Source organism: Sus scrofa, chromosome 15, assembly GCF_000003025.6.
Source record: "Sus scrofa isolate TJ Tabasco breed Duroc chromosome 15, Sscrofa11.1, whole genome shotgun sequence".
Taxonomy (NCBI): Eukaryota; Metazoa; Chordata; class Mammalia; order Artiodactyla; family Suidae; genus Sus; species Sus scrofa.
The window spans coordinates 20077177-20099540 of NC_010457.5; the positions used below are offsets into that span (position 1 = coordinate 20077177).

At 39.8% G+C, this 22364-nt stretch overlaps 1 long non-coding RNA gene across 2 annotated transcripts in view; it reads right to left on the bottom strand.

Moving 5' to 3' along the window:
* The window catches only part of LOC102159687, a 68967-nt gene extending 55515 nt beyond the window's left edge, over positions 1–13452 (bottom strand). The window contains exons 1-3 of one of the 2 annotated variants that reach the window (XR_002339232.1): positions 11231–13452; positions 6758–6907; positions 1941–4008 (exon numbers count right to left, since the gene is read on the bottom strand). This is a non-coding gene — a long non-coding RNA (uncharacterized LOC102159687). Of the gene's footprint in view, positions 1–1940; positions 4009–6757 lie in introns of both variants that reach the window. The other variant, XR_002339231.1, reaches the window with a different exon arrangement.

Below are 22364 nucleotides of genomic sequence, written 5' to 3' on the forward strand. Positions count from 1 at the left end.
AATAGTTCGTGCACACAGATAATAATAGAGACTAATATAGAAACACATATATATCCACCACTCAGTTTTACCAAATCTTAACATTATAACATAATTTGCTCCCCTTAAAAAGAGAACAGCATCGCCAATCCATTAAGGGCTTCTATACTGACCGACTCTTTTTTTTTGCTAGTGTTTATCATTACATCAAAACCTCTCTCATTAATTCAGTGTTTACCATCCTAATACATGATTTTACATTTTTGATGCATATTTTGGCATTCATATATTTATATGATACAAAAGTATTTATATATACTTATGAATCATATAGATCCATACTTATATACTAACGAAGATATTTTTTAAGTAAAAAAAGCTGCAGGGAATTGAGGAACACTTGTGTATCTAAATTCTCAGATTTGGGGGTAATTCTTATTGCAAAGCAAGCAAAAATTCCAGAAGCATGACTCACAGGGCACAGAGTATATCCTAAAAGGGTGAAAAATAATAGCTTGGTAGCTTTGGCATGCAATGGCTTGAAGCAGGATTTCAGTTCCCCAATCAGGGACTGAACCCAGGTTGCAGCGAAGAAAGTGTTGAATCCTAGCTACTAGGCCACCAGTGAGGTGATTTTTTCTTTTTTTTTTTTTTCCCATTTTTGGCCATTCCCTTGGTATATGGAGTTCCCGGGCCAGGTATCAGATCTGAGTGGCAGTTTCAGTCCATGGTGCAGCTGCAGCAACACCAGATCCTTTAACCTACTGTGCTGGGCCTGGGCTGGGGATCAAACCCATGTCCTGATTCCATTGTGCCACAGCAGGAACTCTAAGGAAGGTGATTTTTAATTTTGCATCAAGAAAGATTTTAGACTGAGCCATCCACGCAAAGAAAGAAAGTGCTGAAGTTCAAGAGGATATTCCCAGTGGGGTCTCCTCACTACACTCCTGGGGTGGGTGATGGAAAGAGTATCAGGGAACATGATGTAAGGCAGATCCTTAAGGTGCTAAACAGTACAGCTCATACTTCACAGAAATGAAAATTAAGGAGGAAAGGACAGAAATGTGCACACTGACTTATTTTCAGCTTATCACCATTTATAGCTAGAATATCTAACAGAAGGAGCATAGCTAGCATCTAGCAGTAAAATGTTTGAACACATGCCAGAAAGGCAGAAACAAGAGTCATAAAAAAGAAAGTGCAAAGTTAAAAGAATGAGAGGCAAAGGAAAGCTCAATCAGCATGAAGACATAAACCTAAGGACATTCATTTTTCTTTATAGCCAAACAGACCTTAAGTTTTTACAAGCAATTTTTTTTTTTTTTTTTTTTTTTTGGTCTTTTTAGGGCCACATCTAAAGGCATATGGAAGTTCCCAGCCTAGGGGTCCAATTGGAGTTGTAGCTGCTGGCCTACACCACAGTCACAGCAACTCAGGATCTGAGCTGCATCTGTGACCTAAGCCAGAGCTCAGAGCAACACTGGATTCCCGACCCACTAAGTGGGGCCAGGGATGGAACCTGCATCCTCATGGATACTAGTCAGATTCGTTTCTGCTATGCCACAACGGGAACTCCTCAAACAATTTTTTAAAGTCACCTATAATTCCCGTATGCTGTAGGATAATTTTTGCTTCTTCACGGTCCTTCTCAATTTTATCCCCCGTACACACACAGTAGGTACACAATGTTTTCCTCATTTTAATCTTGGTATAATACACACTTCAGTCAGCCACTTTTAAAATTTAACGTGTTTTCATCAACATAATGTAAGTCATCAGACTTACATTCTCAGTGGTGGCACCTGTCTCCTATTTTCTGCAGTTGTCTACTATTATAAATATGCTCCCATAAGCACAGTGACTACTCTCGGCATACATAGGGGAGGGGATGCTAAGAAAAATTAGGAAACTAACAGTTTTTTAAAAAGAACAAAGGTAAATGTTGAGGATTTAGAAGTTACCTTTAGGAGCCAGTTGATTTAGCAGAATTGGGTTCTTGTTCCTATATATTAGTATGTTATAGCAGGTATGCAGTTCTGCTTTGGGGGCAGAGAGGGGGGTTAATTTTTTTTTTTAATTTGAAGACACAAATGCAGTAAAAACCATAGATGAAAATAAAAATACACAGGTACCCAGCATTAATCAATGTTCATCATATTTTTTAAAAAATAGGAATATTCCTGCAAAGTCGAAGTCTCTTTTGGACTCTTCTGCAGTCATATGGGTGACTCTTAATGACCGCAAGGAACAAACTTAGTCTCAAAGTAGTTTACATAAATGGTGATAAAGGTCCAAGAGATGGGTGTGATCTATACATACAGACTTTGATCTTTAACGGGTATCTCTTTCTAACATAATTGCAACAATAATGTATAATAATACACAATGTATAATAACATATAATGTATAATGCATTATAGTTTGAAAGTGCTTTTGTGGCCTACATAATAGAGGGATGTGAGGTAAGCTTCAGCCAAGGCTGCCCCTCTTGCCAGTGGATCTAGAGTGGTGAAAAAGCAATAGCGGCTAGGGCGGCCTCTTATAGGAACTACACATAAAGCAGAGTTTTGGGTTAAGGGATCTTTTTACCAGGTTACACTACTTCAAGCTCTCTCCCTATTAAAATGTGACCAGGACAAATCCCTTCTCCTTGGATCAATTTGACTCAGATGGCTCAAGGAGAGATGGCTGCAGACAGGTTGAAGCTGAAAGCTCCAGCAAATATTTTAACAACAGAAAACACTCTTAGGGGCTATCAAGAGAGCAGTGCAGGGCTCAGAGCATCTCCTCACAGTAAAGACAGAAGCACGCTCCAATGCGCAAACATATTTGGAAGTGCAGAACTGCATGGAACTTTTAAAGCAACAAGAGGGGCTGCATACCAAGACCACAGTACTGGGCTTCTCCAAGTGTTTCTTTTCAGGAATCCTGGGGCATGCTGCTGGATCACAGGCCGCAGGATACTGGCAAACTATAGGAAAAGTGTGGAGAAGAAAATGCAGAGCAGAAAACAAAAATGGAAGTCTTTGAAAGGAAGAAAGGAAGGTATTTTGAGGATTAATGTCAAAGAGATGTATATATAATGCATAGACTCCAGTTTCAGCTTATTTAGAAGAAATCATCGTTTATGTCTACTCTGTAGAAGTATAGCTTCAAGCATATTTTAACACTTGAACATGTGTGAGAGAAGCAGGAAAAAGAGTCACAAAAGAAAGCACAGGATTTATGGGACTGAATCTGAGCAGCAGCTGCAACCTATACCACAGCTGTGGCAATGCTGGATTCTTTAACCCACCGTGCCAGGCCAGGGATCAAACCTGTGCCTCAATAGCGACCTGAGCTGCTCTAGTCAGAATCTTAACCCACTGTGCCAAAGCAGGAACTCTTCTATATATACATTTTTTAAATGGAAACTTACGAGTAAATTGATCATTAAGAAAAAAATAAATAAAAGAATTAGGGCAGACCAGCAATGTCAATAAAGTCTCAAATTTATTTCATTTTCACAAAATAACTGTTGGCTAGAACCAACATGGAGGTTCTAATTAGCATCAGTATTATTCCTTGTGAGAAGCCTTCTCTTAGCCACCCCCAGCCCCAGCTGACTACTTCCCCTCTAGGACTTCAGAGCGTTTTTCATTTTGAGTCTTTTCTGGCATTACTCACAATCATGACAGGTTGCACTGTGGGCTTCATCTTTCCTTCCAAGTAGTCATTGAAGGCCTAGGATAAGAACTGTGTTGACTTACCTTTATATCTCTGACCTCCAATGCAGGATTCGGCCAATGTATGTACTCTCTACATGCTTGTCAAAACTGAGCCACTGTCTGTCACAGACAGACCATTGGTCTTATGGAAGCAAACTCTTCCTACTTTCCAGTCCAGCTTTCCCAGCTTGGTTCTCTTCTTCAGGCAGAGAATCAACATCTATCAAGTTAAATTCATGGGGCGGCTTTCGTTTGCTTTCTTCCATGGGGGAGTAAAGCTAAGGCTTTTTCCACAGATGCTGACAATAGTTCTTCCTATATGCTGTTAAAGGAAACAAACAAACAAACAAACAAACAATTGGAGACCTAAGACTGAGTGCTGAGTGGAAAACAGGGAACTTGACCCAGACAGAGGTACACGTCTAGGCCCCCCCAGGGATAAGGTTTAGGGAAGGAGAAAGGAGGTAGATCTTTTAAAGCAGAAACCTAGGAGTTCCCGTTGTGGCTCAGTGGGTTAAAAACCTGACTAGTATCCATGAGGATGTGGGTTTGATCCCTGGCCTCGATCAGTGGCTTAACGATCTGGCATTGCGGCAAGCTGTGGTATAGGTCACAGATGTGACTCAGATCTGGTGTTGCCATGGCTGTGGCAATAGGATGGCTGCTACAGCTCCAATTTGACTCCCAGCCCGGGAACTTTCATACGTCACAGGTGTGGCCAAAAAAATTTTTTAAATAAATTAATTAATTAAATTAAGCAAAAACATTCAAACTTTTGTCCCATGCTAGGAAAGCAAAATGTCTGAGTTATGTTTGTTGGTTGGTGATAACTGCATTTGTCATTGTGTAATTGTGGGGCTGGCTGGAGTGGCCTTTTTGGGATTGTGGTATGCATTTGGGCCACTCTTGGATTATAGTATGTAGGTAACACATGACCTGCCCCATAGGGACTATGTCATCCACGGGGGTGTCAACAGTAGGCTTGGTGGACTTCTCAGTTTAGCCATGCACAGAACACCCTAGGGTTTGTGGATCACCTTCCCATCTGTACTTCAGTCAAGAAGATCAAACCCCAGACCTTGTCATTTAAACTGTGGGTGACTTCACTTTTCGACAGTCTTCCTTCTCTGAGGTAAGGTGAAGAATGAAAAACCATTCAATGCCTACTGCATGGCAGGTATGGCAGGAACTGTACTGCACTCAGTGACTTTACAGAGAATCAAAGAGGTAATCACCACGTTATGGAGGTGCCACACAGCTATAAGGGGTAAATCCAGGCTTCAAAGCCTAGCCTAACCTGGCTTTAAAACTTGGGTTGATAGCCCCTGATGTCCTTCAACAGCATCAACAAGTCGCAGTGGCTCTCACACTGCCAATGAATGCCCTGGACAGCTGGCTATGACACAGAAATCCAGAGATCCACCTTAACCTGGATGGTTTTTTTTTTCCCTAGGTCTTAGAGGTCTCTGGTGTTACTTTTCTAAGTAAAAGACTAGAAATTTGGACAGTTAAGAGAACTGACCAGCAGCATTAAATGCTCTCTGGTTAGAGGAAGGGGAAAAAAAAAAAAACCTAAGTGAAAATAGTTAGTTTCTCTCAGAAAGGCTGAGAGTATTTAGGGTTTAAGAATCTAACCATGTCTAATGTTTTATTGGTTTGGATAGTAGAAAAAGCGTTATGTAAAAACATATGATATAGGAAATGCTTTTTAAGATAGAATTCACTTAATTCAAATGAGGTAATGCATCTGAAAGTGCTTTAAAAGCATAAAGTGCTATATGAACTGTGAGGGATTATTTGTACAAAGTAACCTTTTACAGATGAAACTTAAAACATTGGTATTTTTACTTCTCCTCCAAGAACCAGAGTAGTTTTGGGACTTGCTCTTTGCTGAGGAAAAAACTCATGCTTATTTTCTCAGTTTGATAGGATCAGGTAGAGAACATAATTAGACTTGAGGAGGAGAAACTCCCTGAGTCTACATGAGGCTCCACAATTGTACTCTCAACTGTGGCCTAAAAGGTTGGTTAGCACTTTTTTTTTTTTTTTTTTTTTTTTTTTTTTGTCTTTTTGTACTTTTAAGACCTCACCAGCAGCATATGGAGGTTCCCAGGCTAGGCATCTAATCGGAGCTGTGGCTGCCAGCCTATGCCAGAGCCATAGCAACACCAGATCCGAGCCTCATCGTCAACCTACACCACAGCTCATGGCAACACCAGATCCTTAACCCACTGAGTGAGGCCAGGATTGGAACCCGTAACCTCACAGTTCCTAGTTGGATTCATTTCTGCTGCGCCATGATGGGTTAGCACTTTTTAAAGTATTTTTAGAAAAAAATACATAGTGTGATAAAGCAGTAAAATCTCAATTAAACATTAATGGCAAGCCTAGAGACCTTGTACAGTGAAATGTTTTTTCTCGAAAAAAAAAAAAATCAATTGTTATTTTGTCCCTCGTATTCAATCTGCTTTCATTTTAGCTCTTTCTGCCTCGCCAACCCACCCCCGACCCCTACCCCTGCCTTGCCTCTTTCCCCTCAATCTCTTGTTCTTTTTCTCTAATCTTATATTGCTCATTGCACTTTTGAGAAAAGTTATTTTACCACTCCTTTCTCCAAGGAACGCTTTCCTCAGAGAAAGTCACATGATACCTTCTTCCTTTTATTCTTCCCTTCTTGTTCCCCATCCATGTCCCCACCACCTCAGAACTTCTAGTTCCCACGACAATTTCAAATATAGCCTATTTTGCTGTTCCTCCTACCAGGGAGCTTAAAATGCCTCTAATTACACCGTTTTCCCCATCTCTCCTCTTCTTTGTAATTTAGATGCAGCACAGCAGTTCAGTTTGCCTGACTCTCCTCTCTGATTTGTCATGTTAGTTTGATGGGTTTCTGTCTTATGTGAGTCTTGCCCCTAAATAAAGGCCCAGCACCCCCATCTGTGTTTAAAAAAACCGCTTCACAGGCAAAACCAAAGGGCCACAGAGCTCCAGTCACAATAGGCTTTGATATTCAACCAGACCCAGGTTGCTATTCAACTCTTGGTTGATAAAGAAATTTCAGTCTTATTTACCTAAAAATTTTCCTTCTGCTGATAAGAATGCAAGTACTTATTTCCACCTGGATGTGCCCACAAACGAAAAGTAATATAATCCTATGGTTTAACCATTTCCATTGGTCCAGAGTAGTTTCCTTCAAAAAGAGTGGGATCTCAGCAAATCCACTGTGAAGTTGTGGTGAGAAAAGAACAATAAACATATGTGGCAGGACAGTATTTTGAACATTAACTGATACCCCCTCTTTCCTATCTATTCTTTCCTGTTATCTCTACCCCTCCCCATACCCTTTCCCTTTAGGCTACTAATTATTTCGCTTTTATTACTCAAGGAAAAAAAATGAAAGAAAGCACAGAATTGATTCCTGATATTTTTACATTTCAAAAGAGACTTCAAAACTGTAAGCAGGGGAGAGTTTAAGAGAAAAGTCTACTGAAGGCAAAAGATTAAGCTTTTGAAATGTCAAAGCCAATGCCTGGAAAAGACTCAAGACTCGGATAGTGTACAGAATGTTAGAGTCAGACTCTTCTGTTTCCTGCGACTAGGAAGGGTCTGGATCCAGGAGAGCCAGTGAGGAAGCTAGCAGTGAGCAGACTTCAGGGTTTCAGAGACAGTGGTCTGGTCTGTGAGGTATACATCTTGCCAGAGAGCACAGGGGATGGTGAGTCCCACAAGCTGAGGGTAAGGCAATGAGATCCCAGAGTTCTCATCCCCTGCCAGCAAGAAGCAGAAGCAGAAGCAGAAGGCATGTCTGGGAGAGAACTGGGGTAGCTGGGCCCAAGGTACCTCCAGGGCATAATTCTAGGGACGTAGTGGGAAGAGAAAAATCTTTGTTCTCCCTGTGTGTGTGCCTCTCTCTGTATCCAAATTTTCCCTTTTAATAAGAATAGCAGGGAGTTCCCATTGTGGCTCAGCAGGAACACCAGACATACCAGATTAGTGCCTGTGCTAAGGGTCTCATTTTAACTTTTTTTCTTTTTAGGGCCACACCCACAGCATATGGAAGTTCCCAGGCTAAAAGTTGAATTGGAGTTGCAGGTGCTGGCCTACACCACAGCCACAGCAACGCCAGATCTGACCTGCATCTGCGACCTATACCACACCTCAAAGCAATGCCAGATCCTTCAATGCAATGAGCGAAGCCAGGAATCAAACCTGCATCCTCATGAATGCTTGGTGGGTTCTTAACCTGCTGAGCCGCAATGGGAACTCCAAACATATCTTTTTGAGAAGGACACAATTCAACCCACAAAAGCCCGTTTACACAGATTAGCTCACTATGTGCTTTTGAACTCCCACCAACCCATTTCTTGCCTCTGATACCTTCTGGTGGAATCTGTGGTCATGAAAACATCTGGTAATCTCATTCACAGTAAGGTATAACTGACCAAAATTGTCTATGTTTATTTATAAAGTACAATGGTCCAAAATGATATAAAGTAACAGTAAGAAATGGATAAAATTTACTATGTTGTCCCTTTAGGAAGTATCTACATTTTAGTAAATCACAAGGAATTATACCACTTCCTCAATAACATATAACATATTTGTTAGGAACTGTAATCATAGCAATACATAGGATAATCAGTAAAAACTTGCTCAGTAACACTTGCTTTTTATTATAATTAACATAAAAACTGCATTTTCTATTAATGGCAATGTAGGGCTGAATTCCATGTTTTAATGCAATGATGTGCACTCATAATTCCCTACTGATGATTACTGTAAATTTCTTCAACACCAAAAAGAAATACAAACACTCCTAAACAAACTGCAAACTTGATAGCTACTGCCACACTATCTACTTCATAATTGGTTCAAAGCCTATGAAATTAGCAAGATATTTGAACCACTCAAACCAACAATGGCTTTAAAGCCAATCCCCTCCAAAACTGCATTTAGGAGCCATTTTTGCAGTCAGTAAAGGATTTATTTTTTTAAACTCAAGAAAGCTGGAGTTCCTATCATGCCTCAGCAGAAACAAATCTGACTAGTATCCATGAGGACGCAGGTTCGATCCCTGGCCTTACTCACCGGGTTAAGGATCTGGCATTGCTGTGACCTATGCTGTAGGTTGCAGACATGGCTTGGATCTGGCATTGCTATGGCTGTGGTGTAGGTCAGTGGCTATAGCTTCCGATTCAACCCCTAGCCTGGGGACCTCCATATGCTGCAGGTACACAGGTACGTCCCTAAAAGGCCAAAAAAAAAAAAAGAATGTGGGCTATGGTAACATAGCTATCATTTTATTTTTTATTTATTTTTTGATTTTTGTCTTTTTGCCTTTTCTAGGGCCACTCCTGCTGCATATGGAGGTTCCCAGGCTAGGGATCTAATCAAAGCTGTAGCTGCTGGCCTACACCAGAGCCACAGCAACATGGGATCCGAGCTGCGTCTGTGACCTACACCACAGCTCACAGCAACGCCAGATCCTTAACCGATTGAGCAAGGCCAGGGATCAAACCCGCAACCTCATGGTTCCTAGTCAGATTCGTTAACCACTGTGCCACGATGGGAACTCCAATAGCTACAATTTTAAAGAAACACTTAAATCAGACTGACACTAAGAGAGGAAAACTTGACTTCTATGTGTTGTACTCTAAAATACCATCAATTCTCATTATTAGTAGTAGTTATACTCTATAAAGTTGCTACAAACACTGAATTAGTGAATACTGAACCACTATTCCTAGGGGAAATACAGGGTTAGGTTCCTATGAGCCTCAGGTCACAAAATTTTTATCAACTGAACCCATAATCTTGTGTCATGTGTGTTTCTGATTAAAGACACATTATTCAATGTGTTCTTCTTTTGGAGGCGGGGAGGAGAAGCTCACATCCATGGCATGTGGAAGTTCCCGGGCCAGGGGTTCATGCCACAGCAGCAACCCAAGCCACTGTAGTGACAATGCAGGATCCTTAACCCACCACACCATAAGAGAACTCCTAAAGACATATTATTCAGTGTATATCATTGACTAACATTGAACTCACAGCCCACAACACTATAATTTATGCCTGAGAGAAGCTTCTCTAACACTGTATTTTGTCCTTAAGGCATATCACAGCCCTCTTATTCTTAGGAGTGGTAGATATCACTTCAGCACTATCTTTGAGGGGCATTTTTAAATTGCTTTTATTTTTTTTGGTTTTTTTAGGGCCACTCCTGCGGCATATGGAAGTTCCCATGTTAGCGGTCTGTCGGAGCTGCCTCAGTAACATGGAATCCAAGCCGCATCTGCTACCTACACCACAGCTTATATCAATACCTGATCCTTAACCCATTGAGTGGGGCCAGGGACTGAACCCAAGTCCTCATAGATACCATTTGGATTTGTTACTGCTGAGCCACAATGGGAACTCACAGGGGCCATTTTAAATAGCAAAAATCACCCATTAAAAGCACAGAAATGTGAAACATGTAGCATTAAATAGATCACAAAAAGGACTCTTGTTCATAGCATGAGACCTGAAATAAGAAGGCCAAGTGTCATCTTGTTTGACCTCACCTGGGAACGTGTACAATCAGCAACTCAAATTTTTTTGTCCCTCTACTCATATCTGGGAATGACTAGGAAAATGTCATGGATATCTATTTGGGGATGATAAGTAAATCATTAGCAGGTAGGAGAATTCACAAATACGAAGCTTGAATAATGAGGCACTTTGACCTGACTTCCATTGCCAATAAATAAATAAATAAATAAATAAGATTTTATTTGCCTAAAAAAATAGATTATTTACATTTAAAGTGAATATTTGTAATGTGAGGTCTCATAGAGTGCCAGATAAGTATAATTAATATGCAAGTCTTACTGATTCTGAATGACTCCAGGCAAAGGGGCTGCATTTCTGTGGGCCTCAGCTATTTGTTCATAAACTGAGAGTCTTAGACTACAAATATGCATATATCATATTCATATAAATACAGATATTTTAAAGCTATTTTTAGAACTCACACAGTATACACATTTGAATGTGCTTAATATCAGGAAAATAGATAAGACATAATACTCTGGACAGATAAAGGACAGTGATGCTATGGGAGAGGTTTTCTTTTACACACTTTTTGAGTTTTGAACCATGAAAGCATATTAGCTATTTAAAAAAAAAACATTAAAAAGAAATAGAAGAAAGAGAATAAAAATTAAATTTTGAGAAGAAGAAGAAAGAAGGAGAAAAGAAAGAAGGAAGGAAAAAAGAAGACTCCTGATAGGCAATTCATGTTCTGTATGGCAGAGAGGGCAGATATTTTAAGCTTAGGTTGTACTACGACCATTAGGCCATAGGGTTTTATTTATATACATTTTAATAAATCATGTACTTATGATTTACCAAACACCAGGGACAGTGCTACAATATTATCTTATTTAGTTTTTTCCTATATCTGTGAAGTAGGTATTAAGTTGAATCATATGAAATAGCTGATACTCAACAATTTTTGACCTACAAAAGTGTTGTTTCATATGTTAAATCTAATATTAACATACCCATTTTAATGATGAGGAACTCAAGGTTCACAAAGGCTGAGTCATTGCCCAGTGGTGCACACAGCCTGCAAGAGAGACTCCTGACTTTAACCCAGATCTCCTTTTCCCTCCGAGTAGCAGATACCATTTCAGGCCATAAAAGTAAATGTACAAGAAGTGCTTAGTTTTCTTTATATACATATGCAACCTTAAATACCACCACATGGTCAATGTTTGACTGTGAAGATGAAGACAGTGAGGAAGATGCTGCTTCTGAAAACCAAGGAACAGAGATTAATAACAAGTCACAGGAAACTAGGAGAGGGGCCTGGAATGGCTCCTCCCCTCACAGTCTCAGCAGGAAGCAGACTGGCCAGTACCTTGATCTCGGACTTCTAGTCTCCAGAACTGGGAAACCATTTCTTTTTTTCTTTTTAGGGCTGCACCCTCAGCATATGTAAATTCCCAGGCTAGGGAATCAATAGGAGCTACAGCTGACAGCCTATGCCACAGTTATAGCAATGTGGGATCTGAGCTAAGTCTGTGATCTACACCACAGCTCATAGGAATGCCAGATCCTTAAACCACTGGTGAGGCCAGGGATCAAACCCACAGCCTTATAGTTATTAGTCAGGTTCGTTTCCACTGTGCCACAAGGGGAACTCTGGGAGACCATTTCTGTTATAAGCCCCCTAGTCCTTTGGTCCTCTATTACAGTGGTGCTAGGAATCTAACACATGCCTATCACTGGCTGAAGAATGAAACTAGTCCCCCTTGTGACTTCTACTTCTGCTCTATTCCAACAAAACTGGAAAATAATTTACTTAGAAGGTAGACATAATAAACTGAATCTCACCCAAGGTCCTGAAACTGTAGCTGTGACCTTTCCCAGAGTACAAAACTCTTGATTCTGAAATCTATCTTCAAGGATGGGTAACTAGGAGTGACCATCTCAGCCACTAACAACTGTGCTAGACTCTTCTATGCAATAAGTGTGACTGCTTTTGTGTTGTGGAAAGATTAAATTAATGCAGGGAGAGAGTTTCTGTGGGGAGAGCAGATGTTATTTAATGTTAGCAGAGTTAAATGTATTCTGTTACCTATGCTGGGTGCTGATTACATTTTTCTTTTGTGTAGGCAAATCTGCTTGGAACTATTTTGGACTCAGTATGGGCAGGATTCTTTGTTCACTCTGCTCCATTCCCTATGGCTTCCCTACTGATGGGAGATGACTAATGAATGAAGAGAAGAACTAAATGAAAGTCCCTTTTAAAAAAATTAAATGACTGTGTTTCTACTGTATTACATATTTCCAACAGCCCATTCATTCATTATTTTATAACTCTGCTGGGAGTTCTGGGATGCGAGCCTTGAAATACCTTCACAAGTTTTTCTGTGATGATGACAATCATTTGGTTCTTTGCCTAAAAACTTGCCAGGCCCTGCCTTTGGAGACCAGTCCAAAATCAGGGCCCAAGTGAGGCAGTTCAGCTGAGGGAATACAACACGAGGAACTGGTGACAAAAGTGTTGGGTGGGCTGGAAAGCCAAACTGGGGAAGGAGGAGCAACCAGTGAGGAGCAACAGCAGAAAACCTCTGCCATCCATCCCCAGGATTGGAGAGATCAGCAGAGGGGTTGAGTTAACAAAGCCCTGGAGCCACTGTTCCTGGCTGGACCTAGAATGTGAATCACAGAGGAGAAGCAGTCACTGTGGGAGAAGTTCTCTGAATCAGAGGAGAAACTCCTTGGCTTCTCCTCTTCTTCTGCCAGTGTTCCTAATTTATCTTTTTATCTTTCCCTGTCCTAGCTCCTTTTTGGCATGAGCAAGTGAGTCTAGGAAATGGAGTTGGCAGGAATCAGCTTCTTTCCACACAGATAGAACAAGAGAACGGCAAGGAGTAAATGGATTTGAGAGCTAGTAGGCAAATGAGCCAGCACATTAGGCTCTAGTGAAGTTGGGCTTTAGGTAGCAAATGGTCAAAGTGGGTCAGAGAAGCCAAAACCAGAGGTTGGGCAAATTCAGTCAGGGATGACGGTTATTGCATACAGAACACAGGGTCAAAAACAGGAGTTGTGTCAATAGAGGGAACTAGCACATACACTTCATCAATTATAAGTAGAGGGCATATATCCAGACAAAACTGTAATCTAAAAAGATATATGTACCTCTATGTTCATTACAGCACTATTCACAATAGCCAAGACATGGAAACCATCTAAATGTCTATCAAAAGATGAATGGATTAAGAAAATCTGGTACATATACACAGTGGAATACTACTCAGCCATAAAAAAGAACAAAATAACGCCATTTGCAGTAAGATGGATGCAATTAGAGATTCTCATACTAAGTAAAGCAAGTCAGAAAGATAAACTCAAATACCATATGATATCACATATGCAGAATCTAAAATAAGCACAAATGAACCTATCTACAAAACAGAAACAGACTCACAGAGAACAGTCTTATGTTTGCCAAGGGAGTAGAGGGAGGGAGTGGGATGGACTGGGAGTTTGGGGTTAGAAGATGCAAACTATTACAATTAGGTTGGATAAGCAATGAGGTCCTATTGTATAGCACAGGGAACTATATCCAATTTCTTGGGATAGACCATGATAGAAGACAGCATAAGAAAAGGAATGCATAGGAGTTCCCGTTTTGGCTCAGTGGTTAACGAATCTGACTAGGAACCATGAGGTTGCGGATTCGATCCCTGGCCTTGCTCAGTCAGTTAAGGATCTGGCGTTGCTGTGAGCTATTGTGTAGGTTGCAGATGCGGCTCAGATCCCTCCCACGTTGCTGTGGCTGTGGTGTAGGCTGGCGGCTATAGCTCCATTTAGACCCCTAGCCTGTGAAGCTCCATACGCCATGGGAGCAGCCCTAGAAAAGGCAAAAAGACAAAAAAAAAAAAAAAAAAAAAAAGAAATGTGTATATATAAACATATATGACTGTGTCACTGCTATACAGCAGAAATTGGCACAATATTGTAAATCAACTATAATTTTTAAAAAAAGGCTCTATCTAAACCAAAAAAAAATTATAAGTAGAGATGCATAGAACAGTCTGCTCGAGATCATTGGAAATAAGTTCTAGATTTTCATAATGATTAGGCCATATCAAGGGGATGGAACATCAACACATACAGGGAAGTCACAAAGGGTCAAAAGGCTTAAACAGGAACAAATCTTTATCTGTATGCAGGAATCTATTCTAAATAATCAAAACAGGCTTTTCTTAGTTTGGGCCAGTATCTTTGCTAATTTACATTTTCTGATTATTTGAAGTTAATTTCCACATCTGATTGGAAACTTTAATTTTAAATTACTGATATTAATCACTGCTCTTTCTCATGAGAGTTGATTATTAAGAAAAGTTGTAGCTTTCTGTTGATTTCAAACTCCTTAAGGAGGATCTTCCTGTTAAGTACTCAGAAGGCACTTACCTACAGTGAGGAAGCCAAAGATAATGAGGAATAAACAAAAAAGGAATCATCCAATCAATAAACAGTATGAAAGCTTATACATAGAAAGTAATGTAACCACATAGTTAGTCCTACATTTTCTGTCCTTATATTATTTATCTTTCATGGCAGTGCCTTCTTTGGGGCTTGAGTAAAGATTTTCTTATTTATTCTATACAGCATAACATGAGAAAAAGAAATAAATTGAGAAAAAGATAAGTAGATATTTTAAAGTGACCATAGTATTTAAAAATAATCTCAGAATTCTTGCTGTGGTGCAATGGGATCAGCAGCATCTCTGCAGTGCCAGGATGCAGGCTTGATCCTCAGCACAGACCAGTGGGTTAAAGGACTCAGCATTAGCCTCAGCTTCAGAGTAGGTTGCAATTGCAGCTTAGACCTGATCCCTGGCCCGAGGAATTCCATATGCTGCAGAGAGGCCAAAAATGAAAAGCAACAAAAACAAAAACAAAGATAAAAAACCTCCCTGAATCCACAAATGCTTATTTGGATAACTAAGTTGAAAACTGATCCTTATCTTTAATTAATTAAATTGAATGTTTTTAAAACAATTTTTTTTTATTAACCAAGCCCTTCTTGGTGGAATCTAAATTAATATCTGTAGGAGATGCCTGGTTCACTAATCACACAGCATCTCACAGTAATTAATCTTTGAAAGAAAGAATGTATTTTGCAAACTCTTATCATAAAAATGTACATTTGGGAAAATAATAAAGGAAGCATGTAGAATTACAGAAGTACAAGTTTATATAAACACACAAACACATGCACACATAAGGCCCAAAGGCTCCAGATATAATGAGGCCACTGTAGCTATACATAGCTAGATAATTAATAAAATTCATATACCCTGCAAGGTAGACATCAAATATGTGCAGACACAAGGCTCTGAGAATATGTAACACGCATAATTCCTGGCTTCAGGAGGCTTATATGTTAGAAAGAAGGCTTGAGAGGCTACTATAGAAGCTAGGAGAGGTGACTATTGGCAGGGGCCAAGATGGCACAAAGAAAGGAGGTGTCCTAGGTGAGGAGTCATCTACAAGTTTTCAGCCTCAAGGTTTGCAAATCTGAGCCTCTGGATCTTAGAGAGGCCAGTCCCAAGCCTTGGCCTCCTGCCCATGGCAAGCTCCAGCCTGGTCTCCCACCACGAGCTAACATCACACTGCTGTACACACAGCCACGCTCCTGTTTACCTCTCACTCCCACTTCTCAAGGGTACCCTTTACAAACTTAATTCCACCCTCTGCTTCCCCCACACCACACACGCTTCACTTCCCACATCAAACAGATCATCTAGAGGTCTCGATCACATTTCTCAAAACATTTCTCTGAACATCTGCCTCTGCCACAGTGCAGGTAACTGCCATTTCTGAATGTATTCTATCACAACGGTCTCCTATCAGGTCTCTCCATCTCCTGTTTAGACCTGCTCTACTGCAACTTGCTACTGGCAAAGAACTATCTTTCTAAAACATGTTATTCTCATCCCAGTACCCTCTGATTATAGATCCCCACTGTCAACACACAATGGCTCTGAGACTTGGATGTGCCCCAGTGGCTCGTTAGGGAACTTTTTCCCAACAGATTTCTCTTATACCAAAATTTTCGGAAGTGGTACCTGGGGAATGTGTATTTTTCCTTTCAGCCTTGTTCTAGCTGTGGGACCAGGGTTTTGGAACTGCAAGATGAAATCCAAACTGATCACACAAAGTCATTTACATTGACTGTTCTCTGGTACACACCCCACTGCCACAGCCATGGTTGTAACCCACTTCTGAAACCTCCCAGGGTTTTTCTAAGTCTCTGAGTCACTGCACATGCTGTTCTCTCCGGAAGTGCCTTTCACTCCTTTTCCACTCTGGAAACCAATTCCTAAGTCTTTTTTAAAGCCTGCCCTGATCTTTCAGCTGAGTGAACTGTGGGTCTTCCTCTGCTTCTAAAAGCAATGTGCAAAACCCTGTTCATGGTTTACTTTAATTTTCATTTGTCTGTTTCTCTTACTGTACTTTGACTTCTTCAAAAGGCGGGGCTGCAAATTACTCATCTCATCTCTTTAACCTAGTGTCCAGTCTTGTTCCTGATTCATAACTGGAATATGACATAAATAAATGAATGAATGGATAAATGAATAAGCAGAGTTCTATTTACACCATGGTAGAAATTGGCTGTGAATAGACCATTTCTCTTTATGAACTTAATAATTATATACCTTCCAAACGAACTCTGTTAAGTGAAGCTAGCAGAAGCTCATCAGCATTTGAGATGAAATGGAAACCAAAATAACAAAGGCTACTGCAAAAATATAATGACTGCTCTTCCCGTGCAGGATTGAGGGAATCATTAAACATTTAGATTAATGTATTTTTTGGCATATGTCCAATGTTTTTATTTTTCAATTGCTTTTGTGTTCATTTGTGGGCTGGCAATATAAACACACATATAATGCTTTTTTTTTGGCCAAGTCAAAAATATTTTTCAGTGTTATTTCTATTTTTTTTCTGCTTTTAGTGCTGGTAGAATTTTTGTTTTAATGAACATATCATGAACCCCCAACCACTAAGCAGGAAATTAACACTTAGTTGTATCAGTTTATAAGTCAAGGTAAATACAAATGGAATATTTAATGGACTTCATTTGCTTTTGCTTGCCTTACATTCATTACCTCTCTTTGGGTAATAAACACTTATTTTTCCCTTTGTGATTCCTCCTCCTCCTCCACTTTCTGTCCATGTGCGGTTTTTGGTAAGACTGGTTGGGAAAAGGGGGCATGTGACCAGGCTTGGCTAAGTGGAGTCACAGCAAAGTGCTCTGGGAAGATACCTGATCCAGGTTAGTCCCAGTTCCTTTATTGGGACCACCAAGAAAGATGTACTCTCTTGCACTGGGGTTGATAAACTGTTAGGACACAAGCCACTTTTGTTATTACACGAGTAATTCTGCCTAAGGATGAAGCCAACACAGTGACCAGAAAAGCCAAAAGAGAAAGAGGCAAATTGTGATATTTTTGAAACTTTGCATCCAGCTGTGCCTGGACCCAGTCTATCCCTTGGGATTTATACTTATTTGAGATCCACTCACTGTGTAAAGAAAAAACTTCCTTTTTATTCTTAAGCTGGATTGAGCTTGGTTTCTCTCATTTACTACTCTTGACCATAACACATTATGTCTGATTTTATAGCATCACTGAATTTGCTATATTATAATAGAATTGTGTGGATTTTTTTCTTTTTCCTTTTCACGGCCCCAATGCAGCATATGGAAGTTCCAGGGCTAGGGGTCAAATTGGAGCTGCAGATGCAGGCCTACACCACAGCCATGGCAATACCAGATCTGAGCTGCATCAGTGACCTATGCTGTACCATTTGGCAATGCCAGATCCTTAACCCACTGAGGAAGGCCAGGGATCAAACCCACCTCAGTTGGGTTCTGAACCCGCTGAGCCACAATGGATGGGAACTACTGTTGTGAGATCTTAAATAAGTCACTTAACTTTCTGTACTCCAGTTTCCTCATTTGCTAGACGGGGGAGGTATACTAAGACCCTTCCATAAAATTATTATTTTGTGGAAAAAATACTTGACACAGTGTTAGAGCAACTGACTGCTATTTAAGGATTATAACTCCCCAACCATATATGCTGCTATGGCATATAGTATATGTCGGGGGCTGGGTGGAGGATGGAGAAAACAGAAGGAGAAAGTTTGATAAACTTCATTTTGGATAAACCCCAAACAGCTAAACAACTTATTATTTATAATATAGTCATCATTGGCTTCTTCTCTAATTGGGAGGCAAGTTCCAGAAACATGAGAACTGTCATAGGTCATTAAATTTATCAAAGAATGAAAATAGAAGTGTCAGAAGAAAAATATATTCACAATTCAGTTTCTTCTCATCAAATTGGAATTTCTTCTCAACAAATGCAGTTTTTTTTTTTTTTTCCCACTGTACAGCAAGGGGGTCAGGTCATCCTTAGATGTATACATTGCAGTTACAGTTTTTCCCCCACCCTTTCTACTGTTGCGACATGAGTATTTAGACATAGTTGCAGTTTTTGATTGAGATGAGAAGCCTAAACATTCCTCAGATATGTGTTTGGAAGAGATAGCAGTGCCTGAGACAAAAGTAGAAAAAAAAAGCAGTGAATATTTGAAAAGCTGAGCTGCCCTAGAACTAGAACTGGTTTTAATAAGAACATAGGGAGTTCCAGTCCTGGCTCAGTGGTAATGAACCTGACTAGTATCCATGAGGACTCGGGTTAGATCCCTGGCCTTGCTCAGTGGGTTAACAATCTGGCGTTGCCGTGAGATGTGGTGTAGGCTAGCAGCTTAGCTCTGATTCGCTCCCTAGCCTGGGATCTTCCATATGCTGCAGATGGGGCCCTAAAAAGACAAATAAATGAATAAACAATAAAAACCAATATATGTTAAACTAAATGAAATTTATATATTGGGTCACATGGTAACTTCAAAGAGCTCAGAATTCACTTCTTTTTAAATTTTATTTAAAAATTGTTTCCATTTCCTGAAACATTTTTCCCTCCATTTTTTCTCCAATTGGTACGTATGTTTATATGACTTTCTGTTCATCTGCATTTAACAAAAGTCACTGCAACCTACAATGTATTTGTTTTCTTTCTCAAATTTGTATTTTCTAGCTTTAGGTGTTAATATTTAATGACCTGCCCCTAAGACACATTGAACTTGCTCAGACTGAATTATCCTAAAAGTTTTCTATGACTATGTTGTGACATTTGCACTGGATTTCCAGTCTGGTAAGTTCTCAGGATTTTCCTCCTACCTTATTCGATTTTTTTAAAATTACAAAATTAATGTATATTCATTGTGACGAGACAGAAAATACAGTTATAACAAAAGTTATAATGAAAAGTTAATTTCTTCCCCTCAATCTCATCTCTTTTAGGTCTCCATTGCTTCCTGTGCAAACTTCCATACAGTTTCTATGTTTATACTGCATATAAATATACATATATGTATATGGGGCCCACCCTTCCTTTTTTTCTCCCTGCCTTACTTTTTTTTTTTTCTCTCTGTAGTTTTCCAAATATTAGAGCACACTACAAATCAAAGGTCACAAACTGGCGGCCCACAGTGGGAGAAAATATTTTGTTGGCAAAACATAAGGGAAATTTAACTTGAACAGTCTGATCCACATGTCTACTGGGTAATAATATTATTGATGCTCACAGGCTTTCCAGTGTAACATGGTCCTTTCCATTCCCTATTATTCGTAGCTTCTCTAATCCACCTGTTTACATTACCAGCTTAAGCATTTGAGTTATATATATCCTCCTGATATTACTTAGCAACTTGCTTTTTGTAATTAACATTATGTCATGGTATTAGCAATTAGAATTAGATTCAGCTCCATGGACCAAAAATGTCAAATTACGGTGGCTTAAACTTTAAGGGTTTCTTTTTCTTCTATGCAAGATAAGTCTGGAAGTGTGTGGTCCATAGTTTATACAGCATAAAGGACCTGAGCTCCTCCTATTTTTCTGCTCCACCTTCCCTGGGACCTGGCTTCTGGTCTCAGGGTCAGTTAGTCATCTCTAAGAGCTAAAAGCTCTAGTCACTTGATCTATTTCAAGAAGTTTAAAAAAAGTGGAGAGCAAATGACAAAATGGTACTTTTCCTGAGTCAGTCTTCTTTAAAGATATGTTCTAGAAGTTCCACCCAACTACTTCCACTTATATCTCACTGGCCATAACTTTATCACACAGCCACACCTAGCTGAACAGGAAATGGAGAAATACTGTCCTTCGGCTGGGCACATAGACACCAGAAGAAAATCCAGCTACTGTGATTAAGGAGAGGATATGAATACCGGTCTCTGCTCCATACCCCTGCAGGTTCATTCAGACATATGGAAGAAACTTCAGGAGCTCCTCAAGATCTAGGCTCCTTAACTTTCTAAGTTAAAAAGAACCCCATATTTAAAATGGTCACAGAAGTACTGGAAATGAAGGCTATATTTCTAAATCTTCAAATTTGTAAATAATTCTTCATGATCATAATCTTCTTGTTCTTTTTTTTTCTTTTACTTTTTTGGCCACCCCACAGCATCTGGAGTTCTTGGGCCAGGGATCAGATGTGAGCCACAGTTGTGACCTAAGGCTGCAGCTGTGGCAACGCCAGATCCTTAACACACTGTGCCAGGCCAGGATCAAACCTGCATCCCAGCACTCCCCAAACGCCACCGATTCTATTGAACCACATCGGGAACTCCCATAATCTTCTTTCCCTCCAGCATCAGTATTTATTTTTTTATTTTTTATTTTTTGGCCATGCCCTGGGCATGTGGAAGTTCCCAGGCCAGGGATCAAACCTACATGACAGCAGTGACCCAAGCCGCCCAGTAAAAACACCAAATTCATAACCCAGTGAGCAACAAGTAAACTCCCAACATCAGTACTAATTTTTTTTAGAATTCACCAAATGGGATTCCTAAGACTAAGCAAGCAAACTTTAAGTTTTAATAGATAGTGATGGTTAACTTTGTAGGAGGTTGTGGCAATTCATTCTCAGGAAGAGTGCTTAGTGTATGTCCATTCTTTTACATGGGCATCAGCACTGAATACTTTTTTCTCCTTTTAAATGTTTTGAATCATGGGTGAAAAGAAACTTAGCATTGTTTAACTAGTAGTTTCCTTACTACCAGCAATGAAAAGATTGTTTTCTTATGTTAATTGTCCAATTAAATTTCTTCTCTAGGGAATTTGTATTAACTCCCTATGCCAATACTTCTTTTTTTTCTTTTTCTTTTTTTTTTGTCTTTTTGCCATTTCTTGGGCAGCTCCCGTGGCATATGGAGGTTCTCAGGCTAGGGGTCGAATCGGAGCTGTAGCCACCGGCATGCACGAGAGCCACAGCAACACAGGATCCGAGCCGCATCTTCCAACTACACCACTGCTCACGGCAACGCCAGATCCTTAATCCACTGAGCAAGGCCAGGGATCGAACTGGCAACTTCATGTTTCTTAGTTGGATTCGTTAACCACTGAGCCGCAACAGAACGCCAATGCCAATATTTCTGTTGGATAATTTGCCTTTTTCTTATCATTTTTTACTATTAGAGATGTTAATTTTTGTCATATGTGATTAAATATTTTCTTCTAATCTATAATTTCTTTAAAAAATTTAGTCATTGGAAATTTATGTAACCAAATCTTTCCAATGAATGACTATGGGTTTCTTCTTTTATGTAAGAAAGCCTCTCCAACCTTGAGGTAACACAAATAATTTCCTAAATTTTCTTCTAATTTTCTAATGTCCTTATAGATTTATTTTTATTATTTGACTCATTCATTCAACTAATATTTGTTGAGCACTTATTATGTGTCAGGTCCTCTTCAAATTCTAGTGTAAATGTTTTCCAGTTGGAAAAGACAAACAATAATCAAATAAACCAATAAATAAGTGAGGCATTTCACCAGAGAATTAAAACATGGTGACGTGGTAGAGTGAGACAGCCTATTTCAGACTGAATGGTCAGGAAGAACTTCTCTGAGGAGATGGGATTTAAACTGATTCAGGAATAACTACTGATTAAAGAAGTCCAGGAAGAAGATGCAGGTGGGAATGGCCTCGGTGTGTGTGAAGAGTAGGAAGGCTGACATGGCTAATGCCTCTGAGAAAGGAAGAAGCA